The 9,937-nt window shown below is 37.2% G+C and overlaps 1 long non-coding RNA gene across 4 annotated transcripts; it reads right to left on the reverse strand.

The window, feature by feature from the left end:
• Positions 1-1,842: 1,842 nt before the first annotated feature.
• Positions 1,843-5,606, reverse strand: LOC309689623. Of its 4 annotated transcripts, none has more exons than XR_014271468.1 (5): positions 5,465-5,606; positions 4,700-4,765; positions 4,194-4,349; positions 3,651-3,743; positions 1,843-3,355 (listed from the first exon to the last, which is right to left on the reverse strand). It is a non-coding gene; the product is annotated as an uncharacterized lncRNA (long non-coding RNA). The 4 variants fall into 4 exon arrangements; XR_014271469.1 differs by lacking the exon at positions 5,465-5,606 and adding an exon at positions 5,309-5,458; XR_014271470.1 differs by lacking the exon at positions 5,465-5,606 and having other exon boundaries at positions 4,721-5,458.
• Positions 5,607-9,937: the final 4,331 nt, after the last annotated feature.

Here is a 9,937-nt window from a genome sequence, read left to right on the forward strand (position 1 = left end):
TTGAAGGCTATTGTTTCCTGAAGTAGTTAAGAACATGGTCATTTTTTTCTGTAATAGTGATTTGGTTAGCTATTATGAAAATGGATGACGTCCAGCGGGGAACTGTGCCGATCGATCACGACGAAGCAGAGAAATGCTGAACGGCTCTTGTGACTGCAGCCTGGGATAACAGGACATGAGAGCGATCCGTGAGGGAAATGCAAGGATAATTGATGTCCTGTTCAAAGGATCCGATTTTTAATCTCAAATTTACTCAGCAAAAGCTGTATTTTGATTAAATAATGATAAAGAATGATGTCAAACTGCTCTATTCATCTCCATTTTAATGGATATGTTGTGCTGGATCTAGGCTATCTATTATTAGAAACACAACCAGGTGGGGGAAAACGAATGCAGCATTTGGTGTGTTTTATTTCTTCTGAATAAAGTTCCGAGTTGCAGTTTAGAACAGGTTTAATAACATCAGCTTTTACAGACTCATTGTTTTAACGATGCTGCTTATTCTGATATACACTTTTAACTTGGTGGTAGGTTTTTCAAATCTCACTCTGCCTTAGTCAGTCATAATGATTCTAATGTGAAACTTTTGCCTTGAATCCGTGTAGGCCAAGCTTTCTTTATCATTTTATTCTCACAGCTGTGAAGTTATTAATATCTAAATTTAGTCTCTTTACTGCTGTTAAATATGAGCTAGTCAATGTCTATACTCTTCACGTTGGGGCATTCATACCACTGTAAGTTTGCTCTTAGGTTTTTGGACAGCTAAACATTTTGTTGTAATTTTGCTTCTGTACACCAACACAGCATATTTTAAATCAAATGAGGAGAGTGGAATGCAGACTTTCAGCTTTAATTCAAGGAGTTTAACAAAAGTATCACTTTACTTACGAATCACAGTCATTTGTATACAGTACACAGTCCTGAGAGCCTCAGCAGTAATTGTAAAACTTTGCCTGAAGTTTCCTCCCCTGAGATGCTCTGCCAGGCCTTCACTGCATCCACCTTGGGTTGCTTTGTGTTTGGGAGCCTCTCGACCTTTAATTTTGTCTTTACTAAGTGAAAACCTGCTTGATAGGTTTGTAGCATAAATAAAAGTTGTTACAGACCTCCTAGGATGAGACATTCTTTCAATCTACAAATGGTTATATACTTCTAAGCATATATAAATACATATTTCTAGGCATAAATGAAACTCCAACAATACAAATCTAACATTGCTCTACTGTGGTGAAAAGCCTGTAATTGTAAGCTGAGTGTGGGTTTATCCCTGTAACTTCAGGGTTACTCCTGGGTTTTTGTACTACAAAGGCAGATCACCTCATACTGGGTGCCTTGGTAATTTACGCTGTAGACCTAACCTGCTGTCGAGCAGGTTGTGTTCTTGAGACATCAAAAGGTACAAAATCAGTGCCTACTGATCAGGGAGTTATCCCCAAAATTGCATCATCGTTCTAGCAAGACCTCTGTGCACACACTCAAAAAAATGAAACGTTGACTTTAATTAAAATTATTTTGTCAACAGGTTCCACGAAATTGAATTATGTTAGTTTAAAGCAAAAATCTTTAGTTCATCTAATTTAAAAAAAACTACTTAAGATTAACAAGACATATTTAAGACTAACTAAATCAAGTTATGTTGTATGAACATAGATGATATTTTTTCAGGTTAGATAGTTTAGATTAGTTACTTCAACACATTTCTTATTTGTAGCAGTAAAATGTTAAATTTAAGTTAGATTAATTCAAATATTATATTTTCAGCCACCTTGTGCTTTATTAATTAGTTTTACATAAATCTATTTTGTCAACAGGTTCCACACAAATGAATTAAGTACATCCAACTTATTTTTTAAAATTTATTTTATTGCCAACACATTCAGTGAGCATTTGTGTAAACCCAGTCCAAAATAAAACACAACAGCTCATTAGGGTTAGTAATTAACAGTATGTAGACAGATGCAACATCAAGACTTTAAATTAAATGTCTGTATCTACCAGAAATAGAAGAAAAAAAAAAAAACGCATTGAAGATCACATAACACATTGATAAGATGACACTTGAGTTATGCACATGTGATGCTAGTAAGGTCTGTGAGTGTTTTTTTTCTTTTAGTGTCTAAAATGGATAGCAAAGTTGCTATTTGCAATGATTGCTTAGGGTCAGTCCAGTAACACAATGCCAATGAAGTGCTTTCCTTTAACAATGCAAAGTGAAGTGTCCACCTCAACAGCCACAATTTAAAAAAAAAAAAATTATGTAACAACAACAACAACAACAACAACAATAATAAATAGTCCACTGATATTAGCAATCAAAGAAAATTACATCACCATCCCAAATAAAACTTTAACAAAACATGCCAAGATTATGGTCTAACAATAAAACAGCTTGTCAGCGTTCAGTTTTTTTGCAACAGCACAGCAGTAACCATTTAACACTTGCCACTGTCAACATTTATTTTACCAGTGTTTGGGCAAAAAACTTCAGATGTAAACATTTTAACATGGAAACAATTGTTCGTCTTTAAAAGTCCACAAAATATACATTCATCCTGCATTCCCAACTTGGATGATCTGATATCCTCGTGTTGGTGTTGTTCCCAGACCATCATGAAAATGTTGTTCCAGGTTCAACATTGCAAGTGACCAATCACATTGTTGTGACGTTATTCTATTCCAAGCCATTTGTGCATTTATGAAATTCCAATGTTGCAAGGACAATATCAATTCTGCTTACTGTTTATTAAAGGGTTAGGGTTAGGGTCAGTTGATCGGCGGACAGAGGCGGTTTCACGCAGCTTAAGTACAGTTTTTTGTTTTACGCCGGTTTTTCCCGAAGTCGCAAAAGTATGACGTCACAACATTCTGATTGGTCACTTGCAATGTTGATCCTGGAACAACATTTAGTATGATGATCTGGGAACAACACCAACACGGGGATATCAGATCAACCTCCTAACTTACCCTTATTTTTAGTATGTATTGCAATTACCTTTACAATGCACACAATGTAACACAAACTGAATATGAACATATTTCCACCTCATAACAATATGCCTTGAACGCTAATATACACACCACCCTTCAACATTTCTGGTGCAGTATCATCTCTCAATTAAATCCTTTAAATCTCAATACTTTTGATTGTCTCTTAGCTTTCAGTCTTGAGGTTAACTGAGATTCAGTGCATATATCCCACCCATTAAGAGTGCACATGCAGAGGCCAGGTCTTCCAGGTCATGCAGGACACACTAGATGGTTATACCCACATCGGCTGGAGGAGTGCTGGCATCAGCTCTTTCGATGGTAAAGATAGCAAGGGTAATTTGTTCCAGCTCCCTCTGAACAGCTGTAGCTTAGACACAAAAACATAGAAAAATGGCATCCAGTTTTAAAAAAAAGAAAGAAAAAGGGCCAAAGCTACCCTTTAATGACGTAAACACAATATTAGGAACATGCACCCCAGTGCGCCACTATTTCAGACTACAGATTCAACGATAAATATAAATAGTTTGGGTATACAAGATTTCCCAAAACATTTAAACAGGTTCCATGCAAATTACAACAACAACAACATTACAACATGCAACAACATTAGTTATTCAAAATTAGTTTTTTATCTGTATTAAACCAAAACTAAAATTACCAACCAATTATTCTTTGAAGAGGATGCTTGGGTCTTCATTCAGGTAAAAAGGTAGTGCCCTGAGGACACACTCCCTCCCCTTTTCAATGGTTTCCTTCTGTAGAGAGTGGCAGAGATACAGGAAGAGAAAACAGAAATACTTTAGGATGACAGAAACTCACATTATACGCAAAATGAATGACATAGCCACTGCACAGATAGACATGTACACAAGACCAACTAATCATCACATGGACATGAATAGTTAACCTGTTGGGCAGGGTTTCCACCACATTATATATGTCCATAATGGAGGTAAAGAAACTAATACATCATCTTTTTTGCATTCAAAACATAACATAAAAACATTCACTTCTGGTTTAACCTAAATCAAGGGATCAGATTTTACATATGTTTAGGTAATTTAAATTTTCCAACGTTTTGAGTACCAAACTTTGTCTTGCTTAATATAAATGTAAGTGCACTGTGCAGCTACCATACACTAGCTGTTTAAATTTGAAAATGATCTTATTAGCCATAATATTTTGCTACCAACAGAATAACGCACCTGTGTGGCTGGGGCCAAAGTTTGTCTAATTTTCTTCCCTGCAACGCCTCCTTTTTTCTTGAAGACTTTTATGAGCTGGTCAGTGTATTGGTCAAGTTGTGTAAAAAGCCTTGGAACATGTGCAGCAGTAGTAATCCTCACATATTCTGCTTCCACCTGAAAATATGTCAACAAACACAACATACTGTACTGTAAATATACATACTATATGTACACATATACAAACTAAAACTAATGTAGAAAGACCTCATTAAAGCTATAATTTTAACACAAACATTTACACAAAATGCTAATGGAGCCATTACAGCTTTTATTGTTATTTATCAAGTTCCAAAAAATATTGATCACAGCTGATCTGAAAAGAATTTCATGCCTCAGGCCCTTGAACTGCAACCTTTACCATGGTTCAGATGTGGAGACGAAATAACAGGGGCATGGGATGGGTCACAAAAGAAAACTTAACTTATAAAACAGTTTTGTTTTTAAAAGCATAACAGTTCACATACCACATACAAGCTCAGCAGTACCACATACACCACATCAGTATAGGAGGGAGCAGGTAAAGGCAGGATCTGAGATTTATAAAGTAAAACAAGAAATTCATTACTTAATTTCAAGAAGCAAATTATTGTTTGAATTACAACTAAATAAAATACTACTCAGAAGAAAAGCAAGAGATTGACACTGCCATGTGCTAACTTTCTATAGAAGCAATTATCACCAGGTCTGTCGTCCTCCATTGTCTGTCCACTCATATGTCTTGAATAATTTTATTAAAAAAATTAAGTGTGTACTTTCACAAACTGTAATTTATAACTACATTGATATGTATAACTCCGCTAGGAAACATGCTGTATTTACAGACCATTTTTACATAATACAGATTACTGATAGAGCAGAACAATGGTGTCACAGTGGCTTTCGCCCTTGACTTTTTGGATTTTAAATGTCACTTTATGCTATCCTTGCTATCCTATTCGATATTTCCGACTCTCGGATTACAGAAAAGGAATCCCAAGAAAGCAAATGGAAAAATAACCCCTTGAAAGAATAACCCCATGAACCCCTGTAGCTAATCCCTTAATAAAACAAAAAACAATAAAAATGTTTCTTACACAGTCCACAAAATAAGCATGTCCAGGACCCAGTAAAACTAATGTAAAACAAGCACACGCAAACGATATAACATGTCTTGTAAGACAAACGCAAAATATAACCATGCTGGACATATAGATACTACACAACATAGTCAAAGAAAAAAGTGGTCTTACCTCTCAAAGAAACAGCAGCTTGGCGCCAAAACAGCCTTTTTCAGTTAAATTTGAAGTCTTGCGCATGAGCAGGCACAAGCCGTGAAACCTTCTTGTTCTGCGCGGTTTCATTACAACTGTTTTTGCATTACTGCCACCTTGTGGATATACAAGGTATATCGATCCTCATTGACTTAACTTAAATGTTATGCGATCAAGTAACACATTAGTATTATGTACGTTGAATAATAGACACAATTACGTAGACTTGATTAGAAAAACATATGTTAACTTAACAAAAACATATATTTTAAGTAAAATGAAAATAAATAATTAATATACACTGAACAATCCACCTCATTCATTTTTTTGAGTGCAGACGGTAGGAACCTCTAAAGTTTTCCAATAGCATCAAAAGTCTTTGTGTTTCCCTGAAGATCATCAGATTTTTAGATTCAACTTTATTTCTTTACTTCTTGGCTCTTCATGCAAATAATTCTTGTTAAGGTTCACATAATTGAGGAAGGAGAGTACAAACAACCATTGGTCCAGAAGATCTTGGTCAAACAACTGATTTTAATGAATACACGCGTGGGAAGACCACTCTGTACGCAGACAGGAATTAATCTTCGACTTAATCAAAGCATACACAGATTTTTATAGCATCAGGGTTTGAATTAATGACGCCCCTTCATACGTCACAGACAGAATATATGCATACGTCAAATCAAAACCACAATGACTTTTAACACAGTTTAAAAGAACGTTGTCTTCGTCTTCATGGCAGGTACTTCCTGTCACTGCCGGATGCTCGCTTGTCATCTTGACACCTCAGCAGCAGTTCTGCGACAAACTGCTCTTTTTGCAACCCCAAGCAAAACATGATTAAACTTCCACCTATAAATGATTCTCTCTAACTGAGTGTGTGTGTGTGTGTGTGTCTATGTCGTCCTCAAATGCTCTCTCAATTCACCCGTTGCACTTCTGACCTTTTACCAGACCAGAGGCTCATCCTTATGTGTAATAACCTAACTGAAACTATATGTACTATATTGAATAAATGTTTTAATCAAGAACTTCTACTAAAAGCTTAATAAAAGAATATAAAAGTATAACAGACAATTTGAATAACCTAGTAATTCAAATAGCCTCGTCTAACCTGCTCCTCAGAATAACTTAGACTCTGCTTTCACTTCTGCAAACTCTCTGCAACTTCCTGTCAACTCCTGCCTGCAACTTAGTCTTTCTGAATGATGATGATTATTTAACAATAGCAGTAAAATAATTTCCCTGCTCCACATTCTACAACAGTTTTATTTGTCCTGTAACCGTTAATAAATGATCCTAATAGAGGACAGCTATTTGTGCTCGTGAGCCTTATATCAAACTTGCATGTACACTAAGCCTATATTGGAATTTTGTTTATATATTTATCCTTTACTTGCACCATTAAACACCAGCTGGGCTGTAGTTGAAACAGTAATAATTATTGTTACTACAGTAGCAAATCAATACCAATTTTAATCCATCAGATTCTCCTGTGTTTTAACGATTGAGTTGTGATATCGAGAAGTCTGTTAAACTTACACAGAATATTTGCTAGCTTTCCTTCCTAACCTTCAAACAGGTTCAACTTTATTGATGTACTAGCTATTTTCCTCACTACAATGTTGAAAGCACACTGACATTCATACAGCACTTTTAATATTATGCTACTGTACAGTGCTTTTCCTCTCACTCACACACTGATTTGTCTGCAGCTGCTGTCTTTCTTTCAGCCTGCATTATGTGTTTAAGCTCTTTATATTTTTCCCATAGCAAAGTTTTATCCTCATCTGTGAAATCAGCTGCGCCGCTGCCAGTACACCTATCCATGTTTTAGATTGGTCCGATGCTTCTATGTTCTCATAGCCACATTTGGATACTCTAGGTAAACGTAACAATTTGATAACCAGCTTTCTGTGAATGTTTACTCTGACTAGAGAAAGAGAATCTAAATAACAGAAAAGCACTGGATATGTTTAACTTTCTTCAGACTGGCTTAGCCATCAAAGAAAATCCCATTTCTTTTCCTCAAGAAACTCTTTTGCAGAAGTTTTCCAGCACACTTTGGGTCATTATCCATTTCTACTGTGAAGCGCCATCCAATCAGGTCTGCAACACTGGCTGAATCTGAGCAGAGAGTATAGCCCTGTACACTTCAGCATTCGTGCTGCTGCTTCTATCAGCAGTCACATCATCAATAAACACTAGAGACCCAGTTCCACTGGCAGCCTTACAGTCCCATTCCATAACATTGCTTCCACTGTGTTTGACTGATGATGCAGTATGCTTCAGGACATGAGCTGTTCCTTTCTTTCTCCACACTTCTCTCCTCCTATCATTCTGATACAAGTTAATCTTGAGTTCACCTGCCCAAAGTTCCCCTTATTCTTTTCCAGAAGTGGAACGGCTCTTTTAGATGTTTTCTCACAAATTATTATAATATATCTAATCAATAAAAATTTGTGTTTCCATTAAACCCACTGTGGTGGTGTAAAGAGGGCAAATAAATAAATACATTATTGTAATAACGTTGGGGGGGGGGGGGGGGGGGGGGGTATTTTAATGCCCTAATTGAGACAAGAAATTCTATTTTCAACACTTTAATTTTAAAGAAAACTAAAACAGGCAGATCATCAACCAAAAATCCCGAAAAAATCACACACACTACATACAGGTTATAAATTGATTTGCACGTCATTGAGTGAAATAAGTTTTTGAGCCCTATAACCTGGCCACAATTCTGTGTCCTACAGATTTGTTGTGTCGTACATAGATTATAAACAATCAATCAAACTCATGTGTACGAACCACATCTGTCCACAGATTCCGGTTCTTCCATTACACTTCCACCATCAGACCAAAGAGCTGTTGAAAGATGTCAGGGACCTGCACAAGTCCGGAGCAACAAGCTTGGTGAGAAGGTGACAACTGCTGGTTTGATAAAATGCAAAATGGCCACCAGTCGACCTCTGTCTGGAGCTCCATTCGAGATCTCATGGGGTTAGGATGATCGTGAAAAAAATGGTCGATCCACTCAAAGCTACACGGGTAGAAGCCAGCTCTGTTCTAGGATGCCCTCTGGACCCAGTGGAGGTGGTGAGTGACAGGAGAACGGCGGCTAAGCTGTCATCCCTGTTGGACAACATCTCCCACCCCATGCAGCAGACTGTGACAGCACTGAGCAGCTCCTTCAGTGGGAGACTGCGGCACCCACGGTGTGGGACGGAGAGATTTCGCAGGTCTTTCCTCCCCACTGCTGTCAGACTCCACAACAAAGACTTTAACTGATCAAGCACACACATCCATACATATGCAATAATACTAAGTGCAATAATCCTTTCTGTCATCGTTGTATTTTTACTCAGTTGTATATAGTATTTGTATTTGTATTCTATTTTTATCTTATTGTATATTTATTTTATTTTATTCTACTGTATATAGTATTTTATTCTATTCTGTACAGTTGTGTACTGTATTTATTCTTATTGTATTCTAATTTTTGCCTCATAACTTTTGCACTGTCCACTTCCTGCTGTGACAAAACAAATTTCCCACGTGTGGGACTAATAAAGGTTATCTTATCTTATCTTATCTTATCTTATCTTATCTTATCCACAGTCAGCAGACCCATCCTAATTGTTCTAGTACAGTTCTTAATAATTCAGAGACGGCTTGGGAGAAAGTGCTGTGGCCAGATGAAAACCAAATCAAGTTTTTTGGCTACTCGACCCGCTCCCGTGTTTGGAGGAAGTAAAATATTGAGTACAACCCAAAGAACACATCCCCACTGTGAAGTACAGAGGTGGAAACATTATGCTCAAGGTGACTTCACCGCATTGAGGGACCAATTTATGGGGCTGTGGACTGTAAAATCTTGGATGACAACCTCCTTCCTCAAGCCAGAACGCTGAAGATGAGTTTGGATGAGTCTTCTACAATGGCAACCAAGGAGAAGCGCAGTAGGGTCATTCGGGGTTCTAGCCAGTCTCCAGACCTCAGTAGAGGGAGCTAAAGCTTCAAGTTACCAAGCGGCAATCAAGAACCCTAAAGGATTTAGAGAGTTTCTGTAAAGAGGGGTGGGCCAAAATCCCCCCTGAGATGTGTGGAAAGCTGGTGACCAACTACAAGAAACATCTCACCACTGCGACTGACTTTCTCCAGTTTCTCCATCAAGTACTAACTCGTGTTTTCACTATGGGTTCAACTACTCTTTTGACTCAGTGACATCCAAATGAATTGATAAGATTTATGTGTGTTTTTTCCTGCAGTTGTGGTTGCTATTCTCTCTTCATTAAAGTGAATCTCTTTGTAAGTCAGCAAAGAAACAAATTCAGCAGGGGATCAAATATTTATTACCCCACTGTACGTGTAAAGTGTGTTTACCTTCAACACTACATTGGTTTGAAGCTCTCTCTGGTGGAGTTTCAGCTCTGTAAAAGTTGATATTAA

This window comes from Aulonocara stuartgranti, assembly GCF_965226115.1.
Source record: "Aulonocara stuartgranti genome assembly, chromosome: 15".
NCBI lineage: Eukaryota > Metazoa > Chordata > Actinopteri > Cichliformes > Cichlidae > Aulonocara > Aulonocara stuartgranti.